The sequence below is a fragment of the Columba livia genome, chromosome 17 (assembly GCF_036013475.1).
Source record: "Columba livia isolate bColLiv1 breed racing homer chromosome 17, bColLiv1.pat.W.v2, whole genome shotgun sequence".
Lineage (NCBI taxonomy): Eukaryota > Metazoa > Chordata > Aves > Columbiformes > Columbidae > Columba > Columba livia.
Window position 1 is genome coordinate 2087098 of NC_088618.1, and position 20526 is coordinate 2107623.

At 41.5% G+C, this 20526-nt stretch overlaps 1 protein-coding gene across 24 annotated transcripts in view; it reads right to left on the minus strand.

Moving 5' to 3' along the window:
* Positions 1–20526, minus strand: part of PIWIL1 (piwi like RNA-mediated gene silencing 1) — a 137765-nt gene that overhangs the window by 45231 nt on the left and 72008 nt on the right. For 3 of the 24 annotated variants that reach the window (XM_065032824.1, XM_065032823.1, XM_065032820.1), the window contains one exon: positions 3328–3399. The exons of 17 other annotated variants lie outside the window; for them this stretch is intronic. The gene's annotated coding sequence lies outside the window, so the exon portion shown is untranslated. Of the gene's footprint in view, positions 1–3327; positions 3400–14109; positions 14197–20526 lie in introns of all 24 variants that reach the window. 4 more of the 24 variants (XM_065032819.1, XM_065032818.1, XM_065032815.1 and 1 more) reach the window with 2 other exon arrangements.

Sequence of the window (20526 nt, forward strand, 5' to 3'; positions counted from 1 at the left end):
GAGCCAGCCCTGCGGGTGGCAGCTCCACCGCCCCACCGTGGAACGGCTGACGGGCAGAGCACCCCGCGCTTTTAGACTTGTCTTCATCAGGATTCAGAGGGAAGATGGTCCCAACGTACAAAATAAAACACGTCGCTGCTCTTGATAACCAGTCTGTTCCAAATGAGAAATCACAGTAGTGTAATACTGTAAAAATTAAACAGAATTTTCCTGCTATTATACCAAACAGCCTACTTAATAAATGGGTAATGAAAAAGAATAATTTATTACAGCTTGTGAATTTTGACAGTTCTAAAAAGATGTTCTTAGAGTTTCCCCAAAGGGAGAAGAAGGATGTTTCTTCCTTAACACGCTGGCGTTAGATGTAATTTCTCTGTCTGTAGAATTTTGCTCCTGCCTGGTGGAAGGGATTAGATTTTTTTTTTCTTACATCATAACCTATTTTAAGCAATTATAATCTATGAGTAATAAATCATTTTCATTCACCTCTCATGGGGAGAGAAAAGATGTGAGAGAGCGTTCTGGAGTTTTAATTTATATCAATGTTTGCATTACTATTAAATGAATTAAATGGGTTCTACAAATGTTCTCTCACATATCTGCAATAAATTATGGAGCATCTCAACCTAAGACATTTAATTGTCTCTTTTACCAGCTTTTTGTTTTGGTTTGTTTCTTTTCTTTTTGAACTGATGCACAGACAGTTATAACACACACGGGAAAACTCTAAAGACTCTTGGGTGTTGCAATCTAGGACATCACTTCAATCATTATAAAGATCGTGTATCCATTTGAGTTGCAGGGAGCGGCAGAACCTCTGCAAGAACCGGCACCAATATCAGCAGTTCTGAGAGAGTCCGTCCGTCAAATAAAACACTGACCCCGGCAAAATCAGCTGGGATTTTTCATCCACGGTTTATTCCTAGATTAACTTTTGAGGGGATGGCATCATTATTATGAAGGTGTATCTTTTAAAAGGCAAGAGAGAATAACTAAGCTAATCTGACTCAACCATACGAAGGTAGAGCTGGGGGAAAATACACATTAAGAGAAAAAATGTATGAATTTACACGTCACGCTCTCTTGTTGGGCTTTTGAAGGAACCTAGAACACGTGTTCAGGGGTTCCATAAGAACTCCAGAATTTTACTTAGAATGCAGTGGCAGATGTTTCCCAGCAAATTACAAGAGATCACATGCTGAACAACACTGTTATTACCTGCTGATGGAAGATTTACACCTTCATGCAGGTACCATGAAGCAAACCCTTCTTAAGTTTTCCATTTCATCCTATGTAACAAAACATAGATTTTCACTCACTGCCCCTTACTCCCTCAAAGTTTTAGTGTCACTTATGTATCTATTCCAAGAGGTCCTATTTATGTCCATTTTTACCCTTTGAAAGAATTCATCTTTGAAGAAGGAACAATTTGACAGAGAATGAAACTGCTAATCTTGGAAATATTTCCTTAGTTCCATTTGCAGTCGCTGTCCTAAACATCCTATTTCTTCACCTTTTCAGAACTGCTTTGCACTATGTAACACGATTACTTTTGAACAGCTGAAGAGTTTCCCTTCATGTCTTTCTCAGCATATGACTTTATTGAAGGTTTTACTTTGCTTGTTTATTGGATTTCCTTTATCTGCCGCTGCAACACAAATCTTTATGCTGAACATGTTCTATACAGGCAAACGATTCAGTTTCAGAGCCACCATTTTAAATGGTCGATCTGACGCAGAAGAGCTACATAATCATTCTAGAAAAAAAAAGGCTGTGTTTAAATTTAGACAGTCATAACTCACTGTTAGTTTTCCAATTCTACTTTTATTTTATACCTAAATCTTTTGATGTTACGTTGGGAATCATTACAATCTAGGTTTGATCCCAGCTTTGCTGGAAGTGACCTTGTCCAGCCTCTCAATTATCCTTCCTGAAAGCAAAATCAGCAGTTACCTGATGAATTAAAAATATGAGGCCCAGTTCAATAGCAGGTTTGTTAAATGTGCACAATTACCAATTACGGGAAGAAGAGCTGAGATTTGAATTTATAGTCTCCTGACTTCCAAATTAAAGAGTAATTTGAGGGGGTGTTTTTCTGTTAAACCACAGCTCTATGGAAAGGAGTAGGGGGCTATGCTAGCTGAGATTTCGAACCGGCACAGTTGTCCCAGGGAACTGCCCACGAGGACCATGTGTGACTACAGGAGCAGTCACGACGTGTAGGTTCTTGCATGTGACATGAGGATCCATGAAGTGGGCGACTGCAGATCTTAATTTGCTTGTATCTAGCACTGATGGGAAAAACCCCGTGTGTTCTATATCCTGTCCTACTGCATAAATTTCTGACATGGGTCTTCAATTAGCACTAATTATGTATTCAGAGGAAGAGTAAGGATGTTCCTGTTTTTCTAGAGGGGGTGAAAAATCATGTTTCTCTGAGCTTAGCTTTAATATCTCCACATCCTCATTCTCTATTTCAAAAGCAAAGCTGATGCCATGAGGCACTGAAGGAATTTGGAAAATATGCTTTGCTTTTGAAACAGAAGCTTCAAATCCACTTTAAATCCCATATAAAAGTTAGTCCAAGGAAGTCAATGAATGGATCATGATCAAAGTCCCTTTATTGAATTTTCTAACAGCTTCCAACAAAATATGTTTTAAAAGGAACTGACTGCATCAAGTGCTTTCCAGAAAGCTGAAATGATAGCTCTTGGTTCATGGTAGATGAGAGAAGGCAGAGATGAGACCTCGGTGCCTACACAGCATATGGGTTGTTTTATATGAGTTGCCAAACAGTTCTGAATCCCAAAATATTCTGTGGGAAATTCATCACTTCAACTTTCAATGAAGAAATGGAAACGCTGTGTTTCGTAAGGACTACTGCCAACCAAAAATACTCACAGCGTGCAGAACAGTATTCTGGGGGTGCCTTTGACTTACCTCTCTGTGCTATCACTAAGCAACACTTTGCTTATGAAGAAATGTCCTGGTCCTTAATTCATTGAATCCTTTTTCTCATTTTGAACATTTTACATGTTCACACTTCATACAAAATGCTTAGAATGATCAGGATGAAGGATCTAACAACTAGTTTGCTCCACAATGATTGCTCAAGGTACAACGCATCAATTGTGATGCTCCGAGTAGCCAAATGAATAGCTGGTTACTGAGCAACCATTTTAGTCTAAAACCTTCCTGAAAAGCCTCAGCATAAAATGCTTCTGTGGTATGTGGGCCATTCTACAGGGTTCTGTACATTTTACAGAACCTTATAGGACAGATAAAAAACCCACAGTCCAAATAAAAAGCCCAAATAAAAATGTGTACCTGTTGAATTTTGCAGTTCAAGCCCAATGACACAATATGACTTTCATCCATGTTTTTTTCAGGCCTTGTTAACTGCAAAGAAGAAAAGGATTTATTCCTCAAAGTTTCCATGCAGAGAGCTATCAGTTTAAACTGGAATTAGGTTCATGAAAGGCATGTGGAGTCAGCTAAATTTAGTTTAATAATTGTAGTTTCATGAGGTTTATTTATTTAGTAGGACACTTGCACATGGCTGATTATACTGAAGTTTCTTTCATGTTGCCTTTATATCAATGTGCAAAGGGACAAACGTTTGCGTTTTGCAGTAACTTTGATGCTGTAACAAGGCAAACCACTGCAGGTTGCTGAAGAGGTTGTACCTGTCAGTGAGCCTCAGGAAACAATTCCAAAACCTGCTGCCATGACAGGGAACACAAGCGTTGCTGAAGCCTTCACAACCTAAACCACATGAGAAGACAGAGCCAAAGGTTCAAGCAATGATGTGGAATACACGGACATCCCTGGAAAATGACAGATATCCATATTCAGCTGTACAGAAACTGAAAATGGTGAGATCAAATAGAGATGGTTGAGATTGATTCTTACAAGGTCTCTCCTAAAGTATCAGGTTGAGCAATTCAAGGGCCAGCTGTGGCTATTTTGTTCTGTAACTATGAACCCAAATACCGATACCTTCCTTCACGTAGAGTTGTACCACCTTGAACAACGTTTTTGTAGGACTCTTCGTAATGGTAACCAATAACAGCAAGGGTGCCAGGTTCCAGCCTTTCATCTTTCACTAACTGAGTCACTGCTGAGGTGAATAATTTACTATGAGGACAGAAAGTTGAGCAGTGACAGGAGGAATTTGCTGAATTATGATTTCTGGTTCCTTTCTACAAGTCTTTGCCAATAACAATTCTAAATGCTGAGTTCGGTTCAATTTATTGTTTCAAGCCTGTTGTGCCTACAGCATTTTCCTGCATTTAAATCGCAATCTAGGAACTGTACTGCACAACAAATCTCCTAATAAGCATCCACAAAAAAATCTCCTTCTGAAGGTGTGGCCCAATGCAAAACCCTCCCTGTGCTTAGATCAGGTCTGTGGCTTCACAGGGAATTGAAAATCTCACCTCTTAAGTGGCACTTAACATGTCTTGGTGTTTAACAATAATGCCTCAGTTTCTCTGAAGGTTGTCTATCTGTTCCCTAAAGATACCAGAAAAGAGATAATTCTATTTGCAGAGTGCGGTGTTGTGCTAAAATGGAAGATGGAAGAGGGAAGAGAGACACTGAGGGGTCAGGAATGCTCTTCTAGTATAGATTCCAACCAGTATGGATATTCCTGACCACATTTCAAACAAGTTTTAACTTCAGATTGTTCCAGCAATAGAGTTTATGCCCCATTTAATTTTCTGTTGTCCCTAGATTTATATCCTGTCCTGTGCACAATCAGCTGTTCCTTGGTTTTCGGAACTCTAACAAAATTTGATATAAAAAGTAATGTTTACCTTTAAATCATTTTCCATGTAGCCTCTTTTCTTCTGTGTATTTTGTGTTAACTTCAATAGTTGAGCGCTCTGCGTTTTTAGCTGCCACCTCATAGCCCTGACCTATAGCATTCGCCATATTGTGTATAACCACAGAGAGGACTGTGATGTTAAATACAAAAGAGAAACAGGAGTGTTGTAAGGTCATATGCTTCTTGCATAAGGGATTTCAAAGGAAGCAATTGTTTAAAGGACTGGAAGATGACAGAAAATAATCTGTGTAATCCAACAATCAAAACCTGTATTCATTAGCACAGGGAACTTTGTTGGGTGCCTCAGAAAATGGAAAGGTGAGTAGTCAAACCGAGAGCGGCTCTTTAATTTCCCACATTTCAAGGTGCAAAGAATAGGCTCTGTGTGTTTGGACTATTGTAGTTTTGACTTTCATATTTCTAAACCTCAGGATTTAGATCTGAATCTTGAAAGCGATTGAGACTTTGGCCAGTTCTCCCGTCCTCAGCTGAAACACAATGCGGAGTGGTTTTGAAATAATTGTGCAGCTATGACCATTCCTTCAATAAGGCATTTTCTACATGAGCAGAATTCTTTGAAGTGCGGAGCCATGAAGATGGTGAGGGCCAAAGGTGAAAGCTGTGCAATAGAAGTTTACATTCCAGTCAGAGAACGGGTTGGAGGGGTGAAGGAATTAGTCTATTGATATTCAGTGCTTTGACCTGCTAACAATAACTGTGGCGCGGGGGTTATAACAGCGGCACATCCCTACATTGTGTATCAGTGGAGAGAGACAGACCTTATCTGCTTTAGTTCGCTTTGGAGGAAAAATCAGCAGGGCTTTTGCCATGTGGTCACCAATTGCTGCTGCTGGCGAGAACGGGGAAGAAATTGTTCATAATTCCTCCATCATTGCATTGGGTCTAATAATAAGTCAGCAACAGATCTGCAATGTGACGGGCATTTTTCAAAATGTGATGCTGGGAAAGGGAAAATAAATTAATAGGGTATTCTGTGCTGGATTTTAAAGGGCATATAGACTAAGGAAAGCAACTCCCTGCTGCTTTTTTCCCCTTTAAGATAAAAAAGAAAATCCTCTTTTTTCACTTTGAAAGTATTTTTTTTCTGAAAAATAATCAAAGCAACACCAACAATTTTTTGACACCAGAGAATACTTTTCCCTTGGTATACAGCACATTTATAACCCAGCTCAGCTAGCCCTGCGGGGGAAATTTTGTGCTGGGGATCTGCAGTTTTCCTAATACAAACCCAACGAGATTTAGCCCGTGCACTGGAAAAGGCACGAGGCCGTTGACATTTAGCGAGCAAGGCTCCGGCTCTGCCTCCAACCTCCACCTCCCGCAATCGCTTCACAAATCGCTGGCTTTGCTTTGTCTCCTGCCCATTGTCACTACCTTAGCAAGCACGGCTTATAATCTGAACGCTAGCATAATGCATATAATGAAATAGCAAAATATTATGTAACATGAGGCACAAACCAGCAAATAATTTAGATTCTGTTTGGTCTCGGGTTGCAAAATTTAGACATGTAGGTGACTCGACTACATCACCCAGTTCATGTTTTCTGGCCAATGTAGGGCAGTTTTCAGGCTCTGCTCTGGCCAGGGATCCCAGGTGAGGAGGTGAAATAATCTGCTATTTTATGAAAGGGTGGACAGACCGCAGCCACAGTGCTCTAAGAAACGGGCTGGTGAATGCAAATTATACTAATTCCCATGGATTTTGAAAAGAAAATGAAAAAAGGGTTTTCACTTGGCAACGAGACGCCAACATTTTGGAAATACGTCTTAGTTCTGTGGCAGAGGCTCAAGATTAAACAGCATCCTTTACCTCCAGAAGCTGGTCAGAGATGACGCAGTGACTCAGAGACCTGCTTGGTACTTGATCTATTGAGTCAATCTGCACGTTATTAACAAGGTGATCTCCAAATACCTCAGCTTGCTTCTCAACGAATGTCCGAAAACCCCAGGCCAGAAAACTGTGTAGCGTCTTTTGTCCAACATATTCAAGAAGTAGCTCCATAATGCAGACCCAAAGGACAGAGACACCACCTTTAATTTTATAGGTGCTTATTCAAAGGCAGCTGCAGTCAGGAGATGTATTTGAGTAAGAAGGTTTCGGCGTGGTTGGCATTGCAGGGGAGGTGCCATCTGGGCGGGAACCAGCCTGATCTCTAACGCAAAGTCGACCGCAACAGCGACGGCAAAGCTACTGCAAAAAACTACTCCCAAGCAAATAAGAACCAATAACAGATTTTCATTCCAAACAGAGATTTTAAATCCTGCCAGTGTTGACTTGAATCATACATTAAAATCAAGCAAGCCTTACAAGCCCCTTATTAATAATTCCTAAACATAACACTGAGTGAACTAATACACTGAGCTAGCAAACTGTGAGCTGTTTGAATGGCTGGTGTGGAGCGTTCAGCCCAGCCTGTAAGAGCTGTTTTCTTCAGAAGATCATAAACCAAATCATTTCAATAATGATTTGATAGGTGCTGCAGCCCCGTCTCTCTTTGCGGGGCCTCGGACAGAGCGGAGTTGGCTGCAGGCACCAGTGGCTCCTCCGCACATCTGCGGGTGCTCCCAAAAATCACAGGCTGTGCCCAGTGTGCTGTTTTGCTCCTTTTCCCTGAGATGCAGTTCCGAGAGGTGCTTTGGGAGGGGGAACCCTCCTGATCTGTTTGAGCAGGGCCCTGATATGCCAAAGGCTACCTCCAGTTAGTTAGATAGACCCTGCTTTACAAAAGACTAGAGTTGATTCAGTTCTTGTTAGCTTTTTAAACGTCAAGCCTAATTATAGTTTTGGAATAGTTTTAATTTTTTATTTTTGATGAATAAAACCAAAATTGACATAGTGGTCAATACATCAGCCCTGGATTTGTAAGAGCTCTATTCCAACTCCTACTCTGCCCAGACCTCCTGTGTGACCCTGGGTAAGTCATTTCACACCTCCCTGCCTCAGTTTCCCATTTGTGTAAGAGAGATGAAATTGTTTGTCTGACTCGTAGGGACACAGAGAACACGATGATCTGACAAATCTCAGTCTATTTGGATCATTGTCTTTCACATTGCTGCAGAGCTGAGTACGTGTTGTCAGGATTCCATGGAGGGAGGTCTTAGGCAAAATGTAAGAAAACAAGGGACTTCATCTCAGAGAGCTGTCGTTTGAAATAAGAAATGCATACAGACAGATAGGAGAGTCCACTAAAAGAATGAAACTATATTAATCATTATGACAGGTTGTGATCGTCAAAAAACAGCAGCCAAATAGTTAAAAACTGAAATTTTCAGTGGTGTAGTGTAAGGCTGTACCATGAATATTTAAGAGGTGCCTCTCCCAAGAATGAGGGCCAGCGTGGGAGATAACACAAAGGTGTTATTAGGTTGATTGGTTAAAGCTTAGAAAATTTTCTATATATGCAGAATAAACAACGAGCACACCAGAGGGAGACAGCGAACAGAACGCATCAGTTAAGCGTGGCTTATAATACAATCATGTTTTCAGCTCTGCTCTAATCTTTTCATTAAAGTTACCGACGGAGGTTCGTTAGGAAAGTGCTGTTGTGAGCCCTGCCCAGCACAGCCCTGGGCAGCTACTGGTGTGAACCAGGTGGGAGAACAGCAGCCACATCTTTTTCTCAGCTGCCCCCGTTTTACTTCCCCCTCCCAACCCTGCACTTGGTTTCTAGTGGTTTTCTTTAATTTCACAAGTTGAAAAGACTGAGTGATCCTTTTCCTCAGATGGTCTTTCTAGAACCCCCAACAGAGTGTGAATAATTATTCCCACTCTGTTGGGGCTTTGATAAGACTCTTCTGGCTGCCTTTTGCTCAGCCTCTCAGCCTTTGTTCCTGCCAAAGTTATTTTCTTTCTTAGGAAAAAAAAAAAGGTAAAAACTGTAACATGATCAAGCGGAATTGCAATTTTAATAATAGTAATAACAATAAAAATATTGAGTTGAAAACTATAAATGCTTGGTCAAACCCCTCTGGTGAGTGGGTAATCATCATGTGTTTACTTCTATATTTAAGGAAAGAAAAAATAAAGCATTGGCTGGAAAGGGGTTTGAGAGGTATCCGAGTGGGATCTCTGGGAGCACTGTCCGTTCTGCTTTAGACTGAATGCAGTAGGAAACGTTTAATGGATGTCACAGGTTTGAAAGTGTTGAAGCCTCTGAGAACATTGAGATACAAGCATGTTTAGAAACACATGTGAATAACCCGGGAGGCCCTATGATATGGGAATCCAAGCTCATAGCTGCCTTCTCTCCCTATTGAGAATGCCACAGAAGGTATTACTGTTGACTAAACAAAAAGCTTTGTCTGGACGTACGGATGCTCTGATGCTCACGGGAATGGGGAAAGAGCTTAATCCTAAATTCAAACATCCCTTCAAACACTGATTAGCCATCTTCATACAAAGGACCACACATGACAAAGAGACCGTTTTAACCTTTCTACCTCAGTTCATGTTCTACCAAACAAACAAGCCAAACTCTGTTCTCTGCTACTGTAACTGCACTCCCAGGTAATTCAATACGGTTTATCCAGGTGTAACTGCAGGCACATTGCGGCCGAACACACACACAATGACAGGAGGATAAAAGGAGGAATAGCTTCAAGAAAATAAGTTATTCCAGACCTCTCAAAAGCAACCTGTAGCTGATGTTTGGGTCTATTATTAAAGTTAAACACACCTGAAGCCTATAGGTTTCCACAGTCATCTTATTTTAGGCATTGCAGTGCTGGGTAGCAGCATGAGATCAAAGCAATGGTGCATACAGATATATTGGCGTTTTGAGATTGGAAGATAAATAATTCATACATTGAAAACAGAGTGGGGTTGTGGATATTATAGATTAATTCCATCTCACACTTCTTCTCCTCTCTCTCCCCTCCCCTTCTCTTTTTTCACTAGTGGGAGACCTGCTGCCCTTGTCCCTTTCTTGTGATTCCTGAATCTGCCACAGGCGCTGGTAGAATTACAGCAGTGATAAGAAAAAATCAGGCGTGGGATTTGAATTAATGCTTTTAGACAAATCTCCATTCCATCTCTAATTCTAATGCTAATTACATTTGCAGATCAAAGCCTGTTCGTTAAAGTTTTGCTTTTGAATACATGTAAAGATTTTACTTTTTTGTTTGATTTTTTTTTTTCCATTTTTGGAGAAATGCTTCTTCCAGTAGAGACCAGATGTTCCCAAAATAGCCCTTTGGAACTGCACAGCTTTCGTTCGCTGTTTGCCTTTCGTTGGATCTTCTGTATGCAGTGGGTAAAGCATGGTTCTCTTACTCTATGGCCATCCATCTTTCTGACTTATTTGATTTCTGTTTACAAAACGCCAGTGATAACTTAATAAGTGAGTGCAAATATGTTTAAGTGCATGCTCAGCATTGTCAGCTGCAGGTATCCAAAATTTGTATCAGCTTCAATAAGATTACGAGAAGACAATGAAGAGATTTAAAATATATATATTGACAACTGAGTTATTTATATTTCCCTCTGACTCTCAGATTTGTATGATTTACATTCGCTATCTGCTTCTGCAACTAGGAGGACCACAAGTTATTTCTTCTCTTCCTTTTTTCGTTTTTTCCCTTCATGAAGCCAAATCTTTCCAACATGAACGCCTTCTATTTGAACTTTCAGAACCACAAATATCATGCAACTCATGATAAAGCCATAAAATCTGGCAAGACAGGCACGAGTCCCATTGCACTCGAGTTGAAGGCCGGCATGTCCGTACGTGTTGGTGGGATCAGAGCCTATTTTGCAAGTGTCAGATAATGAAAGTCAGGGAAAGTCAGAAATTTTTACCACCACCACATAACTCAGAGATTTTTACCACCAGAGCCTCGGGGGTTGTAGCAATATAGTACCAGCTCATTTCAGGAGGAAATAAAAAGGAGGAGAAAGAGAATGGTGGAATCGAAGTGTGAAAAGAGGGGATTAGGTGCTGAAAAGGGCTGGGCTGCATGCAGGAGGAAGCAGAAAAGGTTCAGAGGGTGAAAAAGCCAATTAGTGGAGTATAAATCTAAAAAAGCCAATTTTGGAAATAAAGAGCTGTTAACTTAAGGCAGCTAGAGAGAGGATTAGCCAGGGAAGCGCCAGCCTGCAGTTGGGAAAGAGTGGGATTCCCAGAGCTGAGCAGGGCTGAAAACAACTAGAGTATATTCTATGTATTTATAAGGTATTTAAAGCGTATATGAAAGCTGGTCCCTTTCCGAGGCAGGACGCTCCTTCCATCCCGCCCCCGCAGCCGGATTCGCGGCTCCCCTCCATGGCAGGCAGCGCTGGCTCAGGAGAACCGCTCCTGGAGCGTCCTTAGATGTCAGGCGCAGTGTGGCTCTTCCTATCTCGGCAGCCACAGGGAAACAGTCAACACGAATGTCAGCTCAGCGACGCCAGAGCTGCTCAGCGCCTCCCATCCCCTCAGATCTGACAGGCGCCCAGTACAAAAGGTCCCTGCTCAGCGTGGGGCGGCTTCTCTGCACCTCTCCCCAAACACCTGGGAGGATTTCAGGCTTGATCCTCATATAGGAGCTAAAATCTCCTGCATACATGATAGTAATAGCATTATAAATGCCTATTTCCCTCCAAAAAGCTTTGGGGTCCCACCACTTGGATTTTTTTCACCAACATGTGTGTTAAGTTAAAGCATCTTGGTTTTCCCCCATGGCAGAGTCTGTTACTATGTCCCTGCCACTGCTGCAAAAGCCCGCAGCTCATCTGCTCGGGCGGGCATGATGTTGTTATTCATACCTGTGTAAAGAAGAGTAGCAGACATTGCTTCTTGTTGATTTGATACGGACATATTGTTTTGCAATGGGAAACTGAAACGTCTGGAGGGGGAAAATCAAATCAAACTCAAATTCTGCTCACATGCATCCACATGTATTTGCAAGCAGGTTAGTTATTTCCAGTTTTAGTCAACACATGTAGAGACTTTGGGATATAAATTGGCAACCCTGAAAAAATCTCTCCCAAAAGACTGCGTATTTGGCAGGAAACATGCAATTACCCGGGTGTTAAGATATCATGTAACGTGCTGCCAGAAGAAAAAAGCTACTTGCGGTATACAGCTAGTTCTACTCATAGAAAATCCCCAGGAATTATAGCATTTATTTTTGAATAGCATTTGCTGCTCTCTCATCTCTTCCCTAGAAGTCTATATACATAGACATGAAGATCACACTTGCAACTATAGGGATTTCCCATTGACTCAAGATTACTAGAAAATATCTAACTAGAAGAAATCCTCTTCCCTTCTGTCTCCTCCAATGCTGCAGGATGGGAGAAGATACATTAGCGAGATTCAGTGTGCCATCCTAAAGCTTATGGTTGGGAAACATCTGCGTACAGTTGGAAGATACAGATCCAGATTGAAAAAGAATAAATTAAACCAAGAAACGTAACAGGCCAAGCTTTCAGCTGGGTAAATCAGCATTTCTGCCTTAAACTCACTGGAACCGTGCCCATTTATATCATCCAAGGATCTAGACAGTTATCTGGGCTTGCCAGCTCACTGTAGGGATAAACATAGCTTTCACCAATTAAATGTTCATCAGGGGCAAGACAGAAAGGATAGCAGAAGCCAAAACGCAGAACCAGTCAGCACTTATGCTCTTGTTCTTTTATCAAATGAAACATTAACATTTTGTGGAACATCTTTTTCTGCATGGGTAAGCATAAAGCCTACTGTAAATACCAGCTTAGATCTACCAGGGAGTTATTTCATCTATGAGTTTGGGGACTTTTTTGGCTTGCTGGCATGTCTGCCGTCTTAGCAGAGCACAGTTATCTTGGTATAAAATACCTTACAGTTATCACTAAACTTACAGGAGTGAGAGATTTGATATGGATACCTTAATCCGTAAAACTACTTCATAATAGTTTCAGACTAGCATACTGTGATACCAAATCACATGTATACAAGTCCTAACCTGCAGCCTACCCGTAATATTAATCTGACAGCGAACACCTGGAAAGCAGAAAAGGACAGGAGCGGTTAGCCCGGAGTCTAATTACCACGTTAGGCCAAGGAGACTGAAATTCATCCTCGTGTAAACAAATAGCAAAAGAACTCGTACACCATGGATATCTCATTTAAATCACAGCCAGCTTCAGGACCGCCTGGCCCTCCACAGTCGCCCTTGATCCATGTCCTGCAACTTAACGGTGGATTCTGACCGCAAGGAATATAAACCAATCTATGTGTGAAGGGCCACCAGTCCCTGACATTTACCTTTGGCTGTGTTATCACTCGGGGCAGGTCTCCCCTTGTGCGAGAGAACTGCCACAATGACTCACAACATCGCACTTGCAGACTTGGACATGCCCATGTTACACGCTGCTCTTTAAAGGAGTGCAAGAAAGCATCTCCTAGTCCTGAAGCAAAACTCTTCCCAAAGGTAAACGGCCAGAATGTGTTGGCTGCTTGTTCCAAAGGTTTGACAAAAGGTGATAGAAAGTAATGAGCCGATAATGCACAATAAACGGAAAAATAAAAGAACTGGCAGATACCTTAAAAACATGCCCTTTTTTTAAGGCTGGAGCTCTCTTTTACCCATATAGTGTCTGGTTTGGCTGTCAGTGTTTCTGAAATGCTGTGGCTATCAAGGTTTTTCTCGCTATGACCTTCTCTCCTGTGAGGATGGCTGTGGCAGGCTGCTCACAACTCCGTGACACTTAATTGTAATTAATTAATCGCCCTCAGGCCACGCCTCTCACATGTCCAATGTCTGTCTGACTTTCCTTGTTCAAAGTTCGACCTTCGGATTTTCAAACATTCTGGGGTTGGAGGAGGACAGGGAGGTTGCTTTTGTGAGCATCGGGCTTCTGAAGGCACGAAGACACTCAGCCAATAAAGAGGATATTACATTACAGCATTTCCTGAAGATGCCTAAACTTTTGTTTTTTTCAGAATAGCTTTTATTATAAAGTGTAAATTGCTCTGCACTTCTGCAAATAACACTTAAGAGTCTCTGGCTAGATATGGATTGGGGACAACATAAATTTTCTGAAAAATACAGTTTAAATGTTTGCACTGGCATGACCTTGTGCAGCTGAATTCAGTTCCCCAGGACAGGTTCCTTAACCAAGAAACCATCTTCACTCTTTCTGCAAAACAGATTAAACACACTTTAAATTCTTCACAAATTCTTTTTCAATTCTGGGTCCCATTGACTCCAAGTGCCAGTTTCCTTATCCAGTTAATTCCATTCTTATCAAGATCTTCATGCAATTAACATTCTCTGGGGTGTTCACATCTTCCCCTCACCTCTTCTCTTTCTCCTGACATCCGTACCTGCTGTCTCCTCCAGTTTTCGGTGTTCTCTTTGTCCGGTCAGTCTCAGGGATGGAGCACCTGAGAGATACAGGTTTTGGGTTATAAACTCTCACAAGTTTCTACTGCATGGGTGTGAACTGCAATTGCTCCAGCGCCTTTATCTTAAATAACTTCATGTGAGCTTTCAAAGGAAACCCAAAAAGCCCATACACAATGCAAAGAACTCCTCCTGCCAAATTTCAAGTCCTCACTCCAAAGTATAAAGTCTCTAAAGTAAATCTTATCAGATTTCAAAGTAAATCTTATCAGATTTCTCAGCACAGGATCATATTATGGCTAATGTTGGTCACCTTTAATAATAGGTTGCAATACCAGCTCTGCCTATGATGCAAGCCTTTGAATCCGTAGACAAAGTTATATTCCTGGAGGCATATCTGCAGCTTTTATCTACATCCGTGCCTGCCATATGTATGCATCTAAAGACAACTCTTTCCTTTCAGATTGAAGCCAGGATTCCAGTTTGCTTTCACTGAACTTTGTAATCTGGCTCTAACATCCCCAAATCACATTTCCCCACGTTATCGATGAGGTCTGATCAGATCACGGCAGCTGTAACAGAGGAAATCGCTGTCTTTTGAAGCGTCCATCCTTTCTGCTTTGCTCATTTTCCGCTTGCAGTAATTTCCTCCACCATACAAGCACCACAGAAGTTGTAATTGGCTAATGGGAAAACTAATCTGGTTATTAGCTGAAGCTCAGGCTTTTCAGCAACTTCCCAGGGCACAAAGAGCTTCCCTAGCATGGAAAACACTGACCTGGGTGTTGTCAGATCTCTTGCAGAGACGGGTCAGGTGAGTCTCTGATCAAAACAAAGGTAATTATTTTAATCCAAAGTAGTTTAAAGGAGAGAGAAAAAAAGACTTCCTATAGAAGACGTAATAGCAGAATTCATATTAAGAGCTTTAAATGTGGACTTAGGTTCACCAAGATGGAAAATTATCATATGAAACATGCATGGCAATTGAAATTTCTCACAAACAAGGGCAGTTTACTGTTATCTTTTCCAATCTAGGCAGTTAAGAAACAGTTTAAATGTCTGGGATTTCAGGAAAGGCGCCAGTGTACAAAGAGCAGAAAAACAGGCCAAGTTCTGTTCTCAGGATGCAATTCACATCTGTAAAATGTTGATGTATCTCCTAAAATAAAGCCAGGCTGGCATACGTGGGCTTGGCTTGGACTCTACATAATGACCAATTTCACTTTCAATGGAGCTTGGAACCAAAATCTGCAGCAGAATAAACGCCAGTATCTTTTGCTGTAGATTTCTTGGATATGTATTTTCACGCACCCTTTCAACCTGCTGGTAGTCCAAATATACTGTAAAATCCAAAACAAAGTATAAGTACACTAGTTTACAAAGTCATTACAAATGGACTGATTTCTGCAGGACAAAAAATATCTACTCATCTCTAAGTATCTTCTAACCTAAATTTTAGTTTCCTCGTTGACCATTCTAATTCATAAAGTTTAGTGCTGCAAATACAATTATCACTCAGCAGCCAAGTGCCCTGTTCTGTCGTTTGTAACAACCAGCAATGATATTTTGGATCTGGACCTGACATACCAGGTTTCATCTCGATCCCTCTGTTACAACAGGACATGCAAGAAAGTTATTTTCAAGGAGAAAAATGAATTGTTTAAAGTTGATGAGCATGTACATAATGAAAGACAGCTGAGCTTGCACCAACCCAAAGGAAGGATGTTTCCAGCAAACCTGCATGGCTCCCGTTAGTGTTGCAGGTTATGCACATGTAGAGTGAGGAAAAGCGGCTCCAATTAATGTATTTACAGAGGAAAATGCAGCTTCCAGCATACTGTTCCCCAGCTGAGCTGAGAGTGACTTCCCAAGATAAGGCCTGGTTGTTACTCAGCTTCTAAAGAAGGTAAGAGAAGACTGGGCAATGGGAGGTTCAGATGGCAAAGCGAATTTGCCTTGGTGAATTTGAAGTGCTTACATTGCAGTCTGCAGTTCAGGCATTTACCTGTTTTCTGGGTGCTTTTTTATTTACTGTCAATTTAACAAACCTTGTCCTCTGTTGATAAGGAGTCTTAGTGCTCAGCTTAGTCCACCAATTTCCCCTCTGCTGCCCCAGGCTTTAATAATGTCACATTTATTCTGGTGACTACAATATATTTGTTTGTAAGCCCTCACACTAGGCAGCAGTGCATGTTAATTCATTAAGCCTGACAGAATGTAAAATTACAACACAATAATAAGCAAGTTGTCTCTGTACTGGTGAATAATTAAAGCATGGTCATCCAGGGAAACCTGAGTTCCCTTCTTGAGGGAAAACTTTTGTAATTCAGAACAGCTAAAACCACTAGTTAGTCAAGTAGGTTAATTCTCTCTCCGGTATCATCTCTTAGATAGGTATCTTGTGAAGGATCTCTGATGTGGGCAAATAGTGTGATCTGCATCTACCCCACCTCAGGTTCTGATTTCACAAGCTGAACAAAGCTGGATGGGCTCCCTGCTGGATTAACAGACTTCTAGCAAAACCGACCTGTGCTACAGGAAATGTGGTGACACAACAAGTTCAGCTTGGTTCTGATCACATACGCTCATCAGATGATGTGTTGGCACTTTGGGTAGGAACAGAGGTGCTGCACACTCTCTTCTGAGTGAACCTTTTCGGATCCTCTTTGCCAAAACAGGTGAAGTTGCACTGTGCCTGCTGAAAGCGCCCAGGCAGCCGCACCGAGATCAGCGGTTCTTTCTCTGTTCTACCCTGGCTTGCTATGGCCGGCGAAACTTGGGTAGCTGTCATGCCTTATCTAAACTGTAGATTAAGAAGTATATTAAATTACCTAGACTAAATAAATACAAGAAGTATAAGAACACATTTAAATTTGCCTCCTCTTCTGTTTTTAAAAGCAAATGACACAATTCACAAAGAAATATAAATAAATATGAATGAGATAGGCCTCTTCTTTCAGAATGGTGGTATGAGTTGGTGGGAAGCTGTGGGCATTTGTTAGCTAAAAGTGCATTTTACACCTCACTCCCACCGAAGGGCTGTCGAAGGTGTGGGGCCAACAGGCAGGTGGGTAAAGTCCCACTAAGCATATACGGGTGATTTCAGCAGCAGTAGCACAGTTTGCAGCCACCTCACCTGTGCTCATTTATGAAATTTACTTCATGTGCACGTGAAGCACAAAGGATATATACCACTTCAATTCCAACATCCATGATGTATATTAGGGCTTGTCCCAGCACGCTGCAAAAGAAGTGAAAGTCTGCAGGAGAGCTCTGCTGGCAGGGTTAGGAGCAACACAAACTCAGCTGCAGTCTCACGGGAACAGAATATCCCACTGCACAAGGAATCTGCTGCTCAGCCCCATTCTGACCCACCTTGGAGCCCTGTGATTACTGACCGGAGCTGCACAGATGCAGAGCTGTGGAGGGAGCTCTAAGTGGCTGCACGAAGCAGAGCTGCGATGCCACACGTCCTCTTGTGATACCCCTGGAGATCAAATGATCCAAGGGAAAAACAGCCCTTCCCTTCCATTTTTTTATAGCTTAGTGTTCCATTTCTTTTCATTGCACAGCAATCTGGCTACAGATTTCATCTGGTATGAACACAGTGACTTTGGTTTACACTGTTGAAGCGCCAGGTTAAAACAGTGAAGTTTCAGGGAGTAAAGAATGAGGAGAAAATAAAAGTAGTTCATGGGATAACACATATTTTAGGAAAAGAGAAACTTCCAACAGTGTCAGAACTGTTCCCCTTTCTGTGCTCTGACTCTTCAAATTTTTTCTCTGGCACCAAAATAGACTATTTGTTTATTACAGCAGGAACTAATATTTTCCCTGTAGCCAGTTAAAAGAAATACATCCTCTTTGTGGCTTTGAAAATCCCTACAGGATTATGAATGAATACTTCAAGAGTGTATTATAAATTCAGACATGTCTATTGGGCTTTCAAGTATCACAGCGGGAGCTTCTTACTGAGGCAACCTGAGGGTAAAGGCTTTCCCACCTTTCCAAAGTGACTCCTCCCACTAAATTTTCTTAGGCTGAAGTTAAAAAAATAAAACCACCACCCTACCTAGCTGAGCTTCTCAGAGTGAGCTCATTCTAAGCAGAACTAGGTATAATTTGGTACAATCGCATACCCAGATGTTGCTCAGTTTTCCTGCCACGCGCAGGATCTCGTGTGCTCTTTAACGGCAGGTTGTTGTTTGAAACCAACGTGCTTTTCAATCTGAAGGCCAAGCGAGTTAGTGAAAAGACTTGGTGGGCAGCACGTGTGTCCTGGCTGCGCCGTGGGCCCCGTCACGGTCTCCTCCAAATTCCACGGTCGCTCCTCCTTGCCGAGCGGCAGCGGCGCCGCGTTGTGACAGCGATTACAGTCACATCAGACGGAGCCCATTTCTCCATCCCCTGCTGCGAGTGCTGAACCAGCAACTTTGCCATGTTTTGATCAGATGCACTCCGCACCGACATATAAATCAGGGACAGGACCAAAGGGAGAGGGGAGGAATCAGCAACAAAGAGGCAAAATCAAGGGCAACTTGCAAGGAAAAAACGAGACTAAAGAGAGTTTTAAAAGCACATAGCTTTGAATCTATATGTACTTACTTCTAAAGGGGACGAGGGGTGTTGCTACTTTCAAAAGAATTCATGCTTTTTCAGGTTTTGAATGTACATTGCCCCAGTGAAAACACCTCCAGTGGGCTGAGCCTCAGAATGAACTGCAGGATGAAAATGAGTTTTAGCTGGAAACTGAAGGGCAGTTGTTAAGAAGTCCTGTCAGACAATCTTTGAAATTTAAGAAGCACCTGCAGCAACTGGTGTAGGTGGTACTTGTAATACTATGCATGATGCTGACTTAATAGCTCAGCAGATGTTGTGCATGGGTGTAACTTCTCCATAAAGATTAGCAGAAAGACTTAAAGACATAAATACATTATCTTTATGGATGTTAGCTAAAAATACAAGACGATAACAAGAAGAACTCAAAGAGGATGGTGAACTTCTGAGGATTTTTCTTGATCTGTTTGCTATCAGAAAAGCTGGTGCCAAGGTGCTCCAATATCACAGCAATGGAGGAAGATTTGGGATTGGCAACTGTTCTTACAACATACGGGACACAGAGCATGAAGATGAGGAAACATGTTGCATTTGATCATGTCTATTGCCTAAGTGTATATTCCCAATACTTCACCAGCATTTTTGTGAAAGTAGCTGCTGTTAAAGAAATCAGCCTTCAAAACAAACATTTGGAGTGAGGGGCATGAAGAAAGCTTCCAAAGCAAGATATACTCATTCTTGCACTATATGGCTATGCCATTTGCCATGCTGCAACTGTAGTTAAATCTGAGTACCTGTAAAATGTTGACTGTCTAAACCTTCAATTTACAACACAAAATCCCATGAGTGCAGAAGAAAAACATGCATATGACAACTAATACACACACACTCTTCCAAATTCTTGCATGTATACTCAACTTTGAACATGTACAAAATCCCTCTGAAGTCTCTTGAAGAACTACTTAAATATATTACACATGCAGGCATTTTACAGGACAGTGGTCTACGATACAACCACTCCTTAAATACCTGACAGTTCAATCTGTGACTGAGCTTTGGGAGGTGTCAGAGAGGCCCCACGCATGTCATCTGACACGGCTCTATGTGATTTAAAATAAGTACAGTGAAATAACAACAAAAACCTCATTTCATCCAAGCTTAACTAGTAGGCAAAAGTGTTCTCTTAGTTATTCCATTTCATTGTGAAGTCCTTGGTCTGAACACAGGGATTCTGCATTTCCACTGGTGACACTGAAGACAAGCTTTGTCCTGTGCTCTTGGACTGGCTTATTAAACCAGCTAATTCGTATTTATAGCTATAAATACAGAGATCATACCCTAGGTCAAGCGTTTTCTAAAATTCTCTGATGTAGACTCACCCAGTACAATATATCCCTTAGTTTTAGTTGGCAAATATAACAGAAACAAGAATGAAAGCAATAAGATCTTAAGCACTTGAAAAAACAAGATTGTTATCTCTATTTTTCAATTGCTATTAGTGAGAAAAGTAGCCAGCAATATGTAGGTCAGCATCAGTAGCTGCTTTGGTAGTCTGAGAACAGTTTAAAGGAAGGAAGAGGTTTCTCTTTGTGGCTGAATAAGTTACTCTATATCCATGAAGTAGCTGTGTCTCACCCCCAAAGGGAGAAGCATTATCAGCAAATGAATGAACAGAGCATTCTGTGTTATGCCAGTAGCACTGTCTTTGAAAACAAGGGAGACAAGAAAAGTAGATTCAGTGTGGCTTTTATTTTCCTCTCTACCATTGTGCTGGAGCTCCTCCATTAACTCCTTCTTGTCAGGTTGAATTGAAA